The sequence below is a fragment of the Protopterus annectens genome, chromosome 4.part0 (genome assembly GCF_019279795.1).
Source record: "Protopterus annectens isolate FY-2018-M chromosome 4.part0, PAN1.0, whole genome shotgun sequence".
In the NCBI taxonomy this organism is placed as follows: domain Eukaryota; kingdom Metazoa; phylum Chordata; order Ceratodontiformes; family Protopteridae; genus Protopterus; species Protopterus annectens.
Window position 1 is genome coordinate 732,466,615 of NC_056733.1, and position 14,179 is coordinate 732,480,793.

The window sequence follows — 14,179 nt, forward strand, 5'->3', positions numbered from 1 at the left end:
CAGGCTACAGAGGGTTACCCAGGTAGAATTTTGTGTTTTTGTGTTTTTTATCCACCCGACTGCTCCGTGTTCAATCAAAGGTTCATATTTGCCATTTGACTCTACAATGACAGGTTGGAGATGGAGTACAAGTAAGTCTCTGGTACGTAATGAGAAAGAATGGCCTTCCTCACCAGAAGTAGTGGCTGCCCGCTCTGTACTTTCCAGATAAAATCAACCTAAAACAAGGGGTGAGAAGTGTAACCAGCACAGATACTCTCATGGTTATCTAGAACCCTACTGAAGAGATAATGCTGGAAGTTAAATTGCCACCAAGAAACCTTTCCCTTATCCTAGACTGAGCTATAAAGGGAACTCCAAACACTTGATGGAAGGCTAAGACAAAAGAGGACAAAAAATCCCAGAGGACAGTAACCCACGAGATGTGCCCTACTCAAGGGAAAGGCTAAAGGAATGATGACCATCATGGTTCTGAGAAGTATTACTAAACTCGCAAGACAATACACTTCACCAAAAAGATCAAAAAATTCAACAAACACTACTGCAGACAAAGCACAATGCACTGCATTAGCAACACTAGTATACCCCTAAGGAGTCACAAAAATAGCTAAAATTATCCTGCTAATAATCAGACCAAAGTGAGCTGCAGATAAAGCCCAAAATATCCATTGTCACTGCCAGAAAGGCATGAAAAAACAGTAGTCTGTATGGGTCATGTAAAAGGACCAATGAAGTCCATGACAACAGTTCAGGAATCAGGCACATGGGCAAAAATAACCTACAGAAAAAAAACTAGATTGATGAAGTAACACTTCACTGTAAATTATGGCTTTTTGCCTGCTGAGCACACTTACCCCAAATAACCAAGCAAAGAATACCACAATATCAGCCTGCACATTCATGATTATATTTTTTTAAATCTCTATGACCTATCAAATTATACACATAGTAGACAATGGATGACCCCACATTTCAAAAACAGAAGCTGCAGATAGCATTTTATTTCTCCTGGCTTGGAGCCCAGAGGAAACTGACAACCCAGTGTCATAAACTAAACCATAACATCTGTTCTATTCCAGCTTTAAAAAGGGGTAATACTTTCAAATATTCCACATTATCCTTCTCACAAAAAAAAGAAAAACACAAACACTTCCAGTTCTTGTTATTATTTTAGCTATTTATTTTTGTTTGTTGACTGAGAAAGTCTGACTGGGCAGTGCCCATCTTTCAGCAGTGGCCCAAGGAGAAATGATCAACAAAATTACATGAATACATAGACCAGTACATGTATTTACAGTACAGTTAAAAAAAATCAATATATTCAATAAAAATAATCCTATAAATCTATAACATGAAGTAACAATATATTTACAAGGTTAAAAACTGCTATGTTGAGAAACTATAGGAAATATACTTAATATTAAGGATGTGAGATAGAGGAGGTAGGGAGGGGGAGAGAGACGATGAACAGAACAGAGGAAAGACAGCATGTAGTATTTTGGTTAGTAGATTGAGAAAGATGTAATAGCTAGGAGATAGGTGTTAAAAAGCATAAAGGTGTACACAGAAAAAAAAAACAGAGCATAGGATGAAGAGGTGGTTTGAGTTCATGTAATGGAAAGGGCTGTGAAAAGACTGGACTGCTGAGCGGGATAAGCAGAGATAGCTTTGATTTAGATGCTATTTAGGCAAGGTTTTCAAGTTGTTTACTTTTTCTATCTGTTTAATATGAGTTGGAATGTTGTAGGGAATCTCTAGCAGTGTTATATGATTTATTGATTGATAGCAGAGTTTGCTGCGGTGGTGCAGCGGTAGCATTGTTGCCTCACAGCAAGAGGCTCTCCTGTTCGATTCTCGACTGGAGTTCCTTCTGTGTGGAGTCTGCATGTCCTCCCCGTGGTCGAGTGATGTTCGAAAGACATGCATAAATGGGCCTGTCTTCGTTGAAGGTCAGGCGTCGATCTGGAACTCGGCACCATAAAAATCTACTGCCAATCATTAGCGGACCGGAGTTCTGCTGTGGCGACCCCTAACCGGGAAATGCCGAAAAGAAAAACAACAAGTAGACTTTTACTGCTAGAGTGAAGGTCTCAGTTAGATGAGTATTACAGCAGAGTGTTATTTAATGCTGGGCATTTTTGAGATGAGTTGAGCAGTGATTGGTTATGAGTAAGTTAGGTGGTTTGGGAATTTGAGATAGCTTTGTTGTTCTAATGCCAAGCAATGATGTATTTTGTAAGAAAGGTTGGTCACAAATTTAACCAAATGGAAGGGGCATAATTTTCAAATATTGCCCAGCTGGTCAGAATGGAGACTGAGAAGAATAAAAATATCTGCAGCAACTTTTAGAAAATCAGTGGAAAGGTGATCAGCAGCCAAAGTTGATGGATTTAGTGTGCTTAGCAACTTTCTTATACTAGTGGTAGGAATACAGTTAAGGTCAAATGTCTGTAAATGGCTTTCAAGTATGGTTAGAAATTATGTGGGGGGTGCAGAGGTCATTAGTCATGGATAGAAAGGCCTGAATGAAATAGGAATTGCATTGAGTGGCAAATGAGTCTTTATTATTAGCGGGGGGGGGGGGAGGCTAATTTTGAGGTGAGCTATTAGTACTTTGGCATTATTGAATTTTGTTTCCCAAACACCTTTATTGAATTACCAGTTGTGACGTAGGCAAATTTACATTCATATAAAAGTAATCAAACTATATTAACATAACAAACATTATACTTCACATATATTGCTATGTATCATATAACCTAAGCAATATTACATAAATTATTCAATTTCTACCTTTTTTAAACAAGAAACATCTTTAGTAAACCATCACTTACTGCACAGGCAGTCATACATTTATATAAATGAAAACAAGCCACACCGACACAATCCTAGACGCAAGCATTTCACATCACAAACCATAGTGACACACTCCCAGTTGCAAACACTACACATAACTTGTAATCTACCCAATTTTTCTCACCCAAACATTACATGCTCATTTAGGTGCTGCTTTCTTTTAAACCTCATTCATCCCCTGTAGGTATTGTTCCCACAGTTCTCAGTTTTTCCTATGTCATTTGCTCCTACCCTTTTCTAAAGATCTCAGTTCCAGTTGTTTTATCTCTGTTACTATATTCACTACTTCCAGTGTAGTTGGCTTAGATTTTGATTTCCATTTTCTAGTAACTGCTTTTTTGGCAGCCACCATTATTAGACACAGCAAGGCCTTGCCATGTCTAGGCAATTCCATTTCTGTATCACAGCTCAGAAAAATGATTTCCCTCATCAGACCAATCTGCCCACCCAGGATTTCCGACACTGCATCCCACAGGGAATCCTTAAAGTCCACCAATGCACTGCACTCTCAGAAAATATGTTCCCAATTACCTCTTTCTTCCCCTTCACATTTCCAACATTTGCTGTCTGCCTGAGGAAAATTTCTCTGAAGTCTACTTGGGGTATAAAAGTATCTATGTAAACATTTCCAGGCAGAAATCCTAAATCTTCTAGATTTTGTTGCATACTTGGGAGACATACATATATCCTCCCATTGTTTTTTTATTTTGCAAATTGCTTATCCAGTCTCTCTTCCTAATCCTTTCTAACCTCCTCTGATTGATTCTTATAGTTATCATGCAAAATGTTATATGCTGTGCTAATTATTCCTTTTTTAATGACAGCTTCTGTTCTAGAGTCTACTAAAAACTCTACCAGTGGTGGTCTTTCATTTAGAATCCCCTATTTCTTTCTCTTTGCCTGTTTTTGTGAATGATGGCTACATCTGCCCTTTTATGTTTCCTATCCATTCTGAGTATATTGAAACCAGGGTGAAGTATTCCATTGTTGGTTATTACTTGTGTTAACCATGTCTTGGTTCCGCTAGTATACCTTGAGAGGAAAATAGTAGACGTGTGTGGATGTACTGAATTTTTGTTACACATGCTTCTGAGGTTCAAGTTAAACAGTAGTAAGTCTAAGTCATGAAAGGATAGGGAAGCTGAACTGGCAGCCTTGGATGGCAGGGTTTGGATGAATATTCACACAAAGTTTAAGGGTCAAAACTGGTGTGTGAGGCGATATAGAGTCCATTAGACTTGTGTTTAAGTTTTATTGTTGGATATTAGGTATTGATCTTAGATTTAATGTATTTATACATGTTTCAAAGACATGCATCTGGAGTGTTTCTCCCCGGGCACTCGCTGGAAATTGGCTTTGTTCCAAGTCGGACTTTCTCAGTAAACAAATGTTAAATAAATAAATAAATAAAATCATAGGTAAAGAAGTCAGAACATGTTGAATAGTAGAGATTAGGAGATATAGTAAAAGAAAAGGGAGTGTGTGTGTGTGTGTGTGTGTGTGTGTGTGTGTGTGTGTGTGTGTGTGTGTGTGTGTGTGTGTGTGTGTGTGTGTGTGTGTGTGTGTGTTTAGGTTTGTAGTGGGGGAAACATTTGATGTGACCATAGTATAACAGGGTTTGTAGTGGGGGAAACATTTGATGTGACCATAGTATAACAGGAAGGTGGGTGACGTAAGCATGCAAAGTAGTAGTGTTTGAGTTAGTAACATTGTGATTTAAGATGAGGGATGCAGGATGCATGGAAAATAATTTGGCAAAGCAGTGGAAGAACAACAGTTAGAGCAGACGTGTGTAGAGGCACCAGCGTTTTAGAGGTAGGGTGGTATGAAATATGAGTTGAAAGTAGGGTTTTAAGAGTAAATGGAGTAGTTATGGTGGCAAGGGTGAGTGGAGAGACAGTTGAATTGCAGTGACTGTTAGAATATGTACAGAGCAGGGAGGAAGTAGGTTGTTTATTTTCATTGTCTGTGGAAGTTTAGGGTCGATTACAGTGGAAAGAAAAGATGGAGGAGGCGGGGGCTTTATGTTAGGTGGAGTGGTAGGCGAGGGACTAAAATGGGTAGTGGTCGGTTGATAGTATTCTGAGAGTTTGGTAAAGGATTTGATAGAATGAAACGGGGTAGTGATGTAAGGGAAATTGGTTGATCTGGGAGAAAAGGAAGGAACTGATCGAGAACAAGTGGGACTGATAGAGAACAAATTTAGAGTAAGAGGGGGAAAGCTGGAACTGGGGGTATTGCAGTAAAGTAAACCACCATAGTGAGGGTAAACTGAGCAGGGCTTACACAGCCAGGGACATGTCTCTTATTTTAGAGACTACCAATCAGTGCTTACTTCCACAAAAAAAATGGGTGAATATATTTTTCAGACTGTTACAAAAAGAGAGCTTTGAGACGGGAAAAATGTGAGGATATATTTATCTAACAGAGTAGGTGACTAGTGGAAGAAGAATTCTTACCTCGCAACTGTACAGATGTTTGCAGAATGTCCAGATTTTTGCCTCATATTTTTCATCCATTTTTCAAAAAAAATTGGTTTTCTGGCAAATTAGCAGTAAATCATTAAAGATTAAAGTTAAAACATAATGGCAGAAATTTGGGTTTCAGACTTCATACCATTTAGAAAATCTATGCTAATGTAAAACCTGTTATTCTATTAACTTTCTAAGTTTGTAAGAGCAATATTTAAAAATTGTCCCTATTTTTCGGCCTTTGTCCCACTTTTATTTACGGCTTTGTCCAGATTTCTTGCTCTAAGAGGTTGAGATGTATGGAACTAATTCATGTACTGTAATGAAAAGGAGATGAGAAAGGTCTTGGGATGGAAGTACAAGGCTTAAGAAGTGGAATTGGGAGATCTGAAAGGGTGCCAACTTTGTTCTGTCTGGCAAGATTTGCTATGGACAGAGAGAAAAAGGGTTTGTTAGAGTACAGTGCCTAGCTAAGAAAGCAGAGAGCTACTGACTTTGCAGAGTACCTAACATTAAAATTGAATGGGTCCTCTAGCTGTGTACCCCCCCCTTCCAAATGTTACTTTTAACATTGTATAATGTTTCACATAGGGTTGAAATCTAACCAAGTTACCAGGATTAATGAAGTTGAATATGAAAAAAGAAATGCAGGTCAGAACGCTAGAAATGTACAGAACCCTGAACCGTTAAGAAGGAGTGAAAGACTAGCACAAAAAGAAAATAGTAACTCTCCACAGGGTTTTTACTTTCCCCAGGGCAGACCAGGGGGGAGGAATTTGAATGCCCCATACCAACAAGCATGGGGGAGAACACACAATTAAACAGTAGCACTGAAACCTGTTTGAGTTCTAATCCGAATGCTAACTTTACTGTTGTTTCATCTGACAACTTTAACATTTATAATTATACCAACTTGGAAATCACCCCGGTTCATTTTGAATTATTTACTAAAGGGTTAAACTATGTTCCATCAAGACCTGCGTATGTTCCTAAATTAATAATAGAACTGAAACTGTTCATTAGGAATCTCAATCTTTCACTTCTTTTCAAGGGGCAACATACTGTCAGTAGTAACATCACTAGGTCTAGTCTTTTTAACCCACCTTTGCACCCGAGTTTAAAAATATTTGAAGAACTTATTGAAAACACCCTGAGAGGTAACTTATCAAACAGACAGGATTCTCCACTTAATTTTAACACCTACTTAGTAGAAGCTATGGAAGTGATAAGGGAGCAAAAAATCAGGGTTATGAAACCGGACAAAGGGGGTGGGATGGTCTTAATGAAGACCTCCGACTATGACACAGCAATGTTTGACATTTTGCAGGATTCTAACACTTATGAACAATCATCTATTAATGAACTTAATGTTGCCCAAGCTAACATCAAACATACTTTAAATGACCACTTACTCCAAGGGGTGATAAATGAAGAACTATTTAACTATTTACATGTTCCACATCCAAAAACCCCAATACTATTTGGGATACCAAAGGTTCACAAAGGAATATTTCCTTTGAAATTTAGGCCAATTGTAGCTGGAGCAAACAGCATCACTGAACCTTTAGGTAAATATGTAGAACACAAAATTAAACCAGTTATTTCCACACTTCCTTACGTGTGTAAAGATTCTTGGGAATTTTTGGCCAGTATTCCATCTAACATCTGTCATAAAGACGTCTTGATGATTACTATAGACGTAATAGAATTATTCCCAAGTATACCTCACGATACTGGAATTGACTGGTTTTCTGACATTTTGATAAACTTAAGTGAATTAAGTAACAACCAGATTAACTTATTGATAGAATTTATGGAAATTATTCTCAACAACAATTACATTTTCTTTAATGGAAAGCATTTTAGGCAGAAAAAAGGGGTAGCCATGGGCTCCCCTTGTGCTTCATCTTATGCGAACATTGTCCTGCACAAATGGGAACAAGATTACATACATTCTTCAAGGTGGAAGCATAACATTCTTTTTTACAAAGCGATACCTTGATGACATTTGTTTACTGTGGCAGGGTTCAAAAGAATGTTTTTTGGAGTTCTTTGAATACATCAACACAACAACTAACTTCTTGTTCTTTACTTACGAACTTGACACTAATTCATTGCATTATTTGGACATCCTTCTTACCAAGGACAACAAAGGGGAACACTTTGAATCGACTATTTTTAGGAAGCCCCTATATTCTAACACATTCCTGCACTTTGAGAGTTCACATCCCTTTTATACTAAGAAGGGAATTATAAGGAGCCAGTTGATTAGAGCATCGAGAATCTGCAGTACCTTAGAAGCCTTTTTGAAGGAGGCTGCAAATCTAGCTAACATGCTAGTAGAAAGGGGGTACCCACCTCAGTTAATTAATATGATAACTGAAGAGATAGTAAGAAAAAGAGACTCTGAGTTTCCACCTTTGTTAAGTAAAGGTCTTCTGGCTATCAACAACAGGAGCAAAGAAAATAAAGACATACAAAACAGTTTTAGTTACACATACACTAAAGATGCTGCTTTTATTGAAAATACACTACAAACTTTTTGGTCCATGCTCACATCACAAGAAGACATTAAGAACTATTTACCAAGGTCACTAACTTTCATTAGAAAGCGGGACATAAATATTAAAGGAATGTTAGAACAGAATACCAGCATAAGGAACACCTTCAACACCACATCCCCACATAGGAAGAATGGAACTTTCAAATGTGGGGCATGTAGACAATGTAAGTTCCTGTTAAATGCTGACAAAATATTCATTCCTGCTAGGAATTGCACTTTAAGAGCGTTGGGCCACTACAATTGTAATACTACAGGTATAGTTTACCTTGGCATTTGCACTTTTTGTAATGGTTTCTATGTGGGTAAAACCACTAGAACCCTTAAAAAACGTATATATGAACATACATATGAAATTGAAAGAAAGAAAAATACTAATGCTTTCTATAAACACTCTCTAATCTGTGACAAGATGTGTATAAAATTTTTCATCTTAGAAAGAGTCACCAATGACCCCAGGGGAGGTGACTGGGAAACCTATTTGGAAACTAGAGAGTTAACCTGGCAAATTAAATTAGATGCTTCAAGGAGTCCTGGTATGAATGAAAGCATTAGCATTAATAGCATACTGAAAATGAGAAGGAACAAGCTTTAAATTCCTTCAACTCACATATACAAGTGTATAAATTTACAATTTTAGGAATAGTTGGGCTATTTGAACTTAGTAGTTTTAAAAAGACAAACAATATATAATTAATTTAAATAAAAATCAATTATGAACATTAGGAATAACACAATGAATTAACACGAATTGTTTTGTAGTATAGTGGACAACAAATTAATTCCAATAGCAATTACAATGGGTATTTTTCTGTTCCTTCTAAAACAATATGATATTTTATATCTTAAGAATTTTTATAGTTATAAGTTTTGGTATTTTTATTTTTACTGATGTTTTTAAATGAGTAGTTTCTAAGTTTAGACAAACTTGTGACCTAAGAGTGTTTAGTAGAAATTGCTAACTTGAATGGTTTTATAAAAAGATTCAGGTTCTAACAATATTTGAACTGTATGTTTGTTTAGGTATTTTGTCTTGTTTAGTATTTACCTGCAACACACTTGTTTTAAAATAAGAGGAATTTCAGTAACAACACTGCACGTTTGCACTTTAAAAAGTAGATTGAAACATCTTAATGATGAACTTAATTGTTCAATTGGCCAATTAACTAGTGTATAAAAGCAGTGTGGCCTCATTTGAAATTTAACCTTGAAAAGCCTGGAATTGTCCAGGCGAAAGCGCTTGGTGTTTTGTGAATAAAAGCTTTGTGGTGGAACTATTTGGACTGCTTTTTACCATCTTTGGAAGAAATTCAACATTTATGCAGCTGACTTTTTATTTGCTCTGTTTGGTTCACCAGCTTGTATCTTACAGCAGGTTTACTAAATTTTACTACATCCATTGAAAACTGCTATCTTCCGTTTTGGTTTGGTCCGGGTCTGGTGAGCTTTTCCTGGTTTTGTTCTGGTTTTCATCTGCTTCGTTGGTTCTTTGCTGTGATGTCGGAAGAACCACCAGCCACGGATCTTTTGAACACTCCCCTTATTCTAAGGGATACCAACGATGATGCTCCAGTAACTCGATCTGAGTTTAATCAAGTACTAGCACTGTTGACCAATATCAACAGGGTTCTTACGGGGCAGTCGGAGCCCGAAGTTACAGACTTTTCTTTTCCTCCGGGAAATCAACTACTAGCAATACCGCATCAACAGCAAGCAACATTGCTTCAACAAAGACTACGTACGGCGCAGGAGCCGAATGGCACCGCTAGTACAAGCGGTATACTAGGAGCTGGGACAGCATTAAGACATGAGGAGAACTTTAACAACAGGGCGCCAAACGGCGGAGACATGGAGAATTCATTCAATTTTAAAAAATGGACAGAACTCCAACCGGAGTTCAAAAAAGGTACTTTTCACCAGAATACACAGCAGTTGGATGTTGATTTTGACTCTTTTAGTAACAAGCTGTATTCATATAAGAACTGTCAGCTTGAAATTAGTTATCTAAAAGAATGCATTAATGCAAAAAGAGTAACGAAAGGCCTTAGAAGTTATAAATTTCCCAACAGTGCTACTGCTGGTTCAGTTTTACACACACAGCTACTTGAACTTTTTAATCAAACTGGCCTGGAAATGTTGGATTTGATGGTGAAGGACTACCAGAATAAATGCAATGTATTTTTGGATGAATTGACTGTTTTAAATGACAATATTGTAAAGCATAAGAATTTCCTTAGACACAAGAAGAAATATGATGAAGTGTTCTTAGAAGTAGACCAGCACTGTCAGAAAGTTATTGACAGAAAAATAAAAAAGTTAGACAGAGACCTTTTAGAATACAGAGAAGGGAGAGCTTATCCCTTAGGGTTGAAATCTAACCAAGTTACCAGGATTAATGAAGTTGAATATGAAAAAAGAAATGCAGGTCAGAACGCTAGAAATGTACAGAACCCTGAACCGTTAAGAAGGAGTGAAAGACTAGCACAAAAAGAAAATAGTAACTCTCCACAGGGTTTTTACTTTCCCCAGGGCAGACCAGGGGGGAGGAATTTGAATGCCCCATACCAACAAGCATGGGGGAGAACACACAATTAAACAGTAGCACTGAAACCTGTTTGAGTTCTAATCCGAATGCTAACTTTACTGTTGTTTCATCTGACAACTTTAACATTTATAATTATACCAACTTGAAATCACCCCGGTTCATTTTGAATTATTTACTAAAGGGTTAAACTATGTTCCATCAAGACCTGCGTATGTTCCTAAATTAATAATAGAACTGAAACTGTTCATTAGGAATCTCAATCTTTCACTTCTTTTCAAAGGGCAACATACTGTCAGTAGTAACATCACTAGGTCTAGTCTTTTAACCCACCTTTGCACCCGAGTTTAAAAATATTTGAAGAACTTATTGAAAACACCCTGAGAGGTAACTTATCAAACAGACAGGATTCTCCACTTAATTTTAACACCTACTTAGTAGAAGCTATGGAAGTGATAAGGGAGCAAAAAATCAGGGTTATGAAACCGGACAAAGGGGGTGGGATGGTCTTAATGAAGACCTCCGACTATGACACAGCAATGTTTGACATTTTGCAGGATTCTAACACTTATGAACAATCATCTATTAATGAACTTAATGTTGCCCAAGCTAACATCAAACATACTTTAAATGACCACTTACTCCAAGGGGTGATAAATGAAGAACTATTTAACTATTTACATGTTCCACATCCAAAAACCCCAATACTATTTGGGATACCAAAGGTTCACAAAGGAATATTTCCTTTGAAATTTAGGCCAATTGTAGCTGGAGCAAACAGCATCACTGAACCTTTAGGTAAATATGTAGAACACAAAATTAAACCAGTTATTTCCACACTTCCTTACGTGTGTAAAGATTCTTGGGAATTTTTGGCCAGTATTCCATCTAACATCTGTCATAAAGACGTCTTGATGATTACTATAGACGTAATAGAATTATTCCCAAGTATACCTCACGATACTGGAATTGACTGGTTTTCTGACATTTTGATAAACTTAAGTGAATTAAGTAACAACCAGATTAACTTATTGATAGAATTTATGGAAATTATTCTCAACAACAATTACATTTTCTTTAATGGAAAGCATTTTAGGCAGAAAAAAGGGTAGCCATGGGCTCCCCTTGTGCTTCATCTTATGCAACATTGTCCTGCACAAATGGGAACAAGATTACATACATTCTTCAAGGTGGAAGCATAACATTCTTTTTTACAAACGATACCTTGATGACATTTGTTTACTGTGGCAGGGTTCAAAAGAATGTTTTTTGGAGTTCTTTGAATACATCAACACAACAACTAACTTCTTGTTCTTTACTTACGAACTTGACACTAATTCATTGCATTATTTGGACATCCTTCTTACCAAGGACAACAAAGGGAACACTTTGAATCGACTATTTTAGGAAGGCCCTATATTCTAACACATTCCTGCACTTTGAGAGTTCACATCCCTTTTATACTAAGAAGGGAATTATAAGGAGCCAGTTGATTAGAGCATCGAGAATCTGCAGTACCTTAGAAGCCTTTTGAAGGAGGCTGCAAATCTAGCTAACATGCTAGTAGAAAGGGGGTACCCACCTCAGTTAATTAATATGATAACTGAAGAGATAGTAAGAAAAAGAGACTCTGAGTTTCCACCTTTGTTAAGTAAAGGTCTTCTGGCTATCAACAACAGGAGCAAAGAAAATAAAGACATACAAAACAGTTTTAGTTACACATACACTAAAGATGCTGCTTTTATTGAAAATACACTACAAACTTTTTGGTCCATGCTCACATCACAAGAAGACATTAAGAACTATTTACCAAGGTCACTAACTTTCATTAGAAAGCGGGACATAAATATTAAAGGAATGTTAGAACAGAATACCAGCATAAGGAACACCTTCAACACCACATCCCCACATAGGAAGAATGGAACTTTCAAATGTGGGGCATGTAGACAATGTAAGTTCCTGTTAAATGCTGACAAAATATTCATTCCTGCTAGGAATTGCACTTTAAGAGCGTTGGGCCACTACAATTGTAACACTACTGGTATAGTTTATCTTGGTATTTGCACTTCTTGTAATGGTTTCTATGTGGGTAAAACCACTAGAACCCTTAAAAAACGTATATATGAACATACATATGAAATTGAAAGAAAGAAAAATACTAATGCTTTCTACAAACACTCTCTAATCTGTGACAAGATGTGTAAAAAATTTTTCATCTTAGAAAGAGTCACCAATGACTCCAGCAGAGGTGACTGTGAAACCTATTTGGAAACTAGAGAGTTAACCTGGCAAATTAAATTAGATGCTTCAAGGAGTCCTGGTATGAATGAAAGCATTAGCATTAATAGCATACTGAAAATGAGAAGGAACAAGCTTTAAATTCCTTCAACTCACATATACAAGTGTATAAATTTACAATTTTTAGGAATAGTTGGGCTATTTGAACTTAGTAGTTTTTAAAAAAAGACAAACAATATATAATTAATTTAAATAAAAATCAATTATGAACATTAGGAATAACACAATGAATTAACACGAATTGTTTTGTAGTATAGTGGACAACAAATTAATTCCAATAGCAATTACAATGGGTATTTTTTCTGTTCCTTCTAAAACAATATGATATTTTATATCTTAAGAATTTTTTATAGTTATAAGTTTTGTTATTTTTATTTTTACTGATGTTTTTAAATGAGTAGTTTTAAGTTTAGACAAACTTGTGACCTAAGAGTGTTTAGTAGAAATTGCTAACTTGAATGGTTTTATAAAAAGATTCAGGTTCTAACAATATTTGAACTGTATGTTTGTTTAGGTATTTTGTCTTGTTTAGTATTTACCTGCAACACACTTGTTTTAAAATAAGAGGAATTTCAGTAACAACACTGCACGTTTGCACTTTAAAAAGTAGATTGAAACATCTTAATGATGAACTTAATTGTTCAATTGGCCAATTAACTAGTGTATAAAAGCAGTGTGGCCTCATTTGAAATTTAACCTTGAAAAAGCCTGGAATTGTCCAGGCGAAAGCGCTTGGTGTTTTGTGAATAAAAGCTTTGTGGTGGAACTATTTGGACTGCTTTTTACCATCTTTGGAAGAAATTCAACATTTATGCAGCTGACTTTTTATTTGCTCTGTTTGGTTCACCAGCTTGTATCTTACAGCAGGTTTACTAAATTTTACTACATCCATTGAAAACTGCTATCTTCCGTTTTGGTTCGGTCCGGGTCTGGTGAGCTTTTCCTGGTTTAGATCTGAAAGGGTGCCAACTTTGTTCTGTCTGGCAAGATTTGCTATGGACAGAGAGAAAAAGGGTTTGTTAGAGTACAGTGCCTAGCTAAGAAAGCAGAGAGCTACTGACTTTGCAGAGTACCTAACATTAAAATTGAATGGGTCCTCTAGCTGTGTACCCCCCCCTTCCAAATGTTACTTTTAACATTGTATAATGTTTCACATACATAGCAGTTAATCTTGCATTTGAGCATTGCCGTTCTGCCGCTTCTACTAATTGGTGTGTAGCTGGTGTAGAAAATTGTGCCTCACCCTTTTTAGCTCTGCAGACTGTGTGGGGGAGATGTCTGTCAGGGGGGTTCTGTATAAAGAATGTACTAAACGGGAAAATAAAAGGCAATAGTTAGAAGCTTCAGGTTAGAAGGAAGGGTAAACAGTGTACAGAAAAGCAGCTCTGGAGTCTACAATGTTTGCATACCACTCTTACAGCTCCAGAAAAAGAGATGTCTTTGGTGTTTGGA

General features: G+C 36.7%; 1 protein-coding gene across 1 annotated transcript in view; it reads right to left on the reverse strand.

Annotated features, from left to right (window-relative positions):
* Positions 1 to 14,179, reverse strand: part of LOC122799560 (carbonic anhydrase 15-like) — a 346,265-nt gene that overhangs the window by 12,735 nt on the left and 319,351 nt on the right. The window lies entirely within an intron of this gene.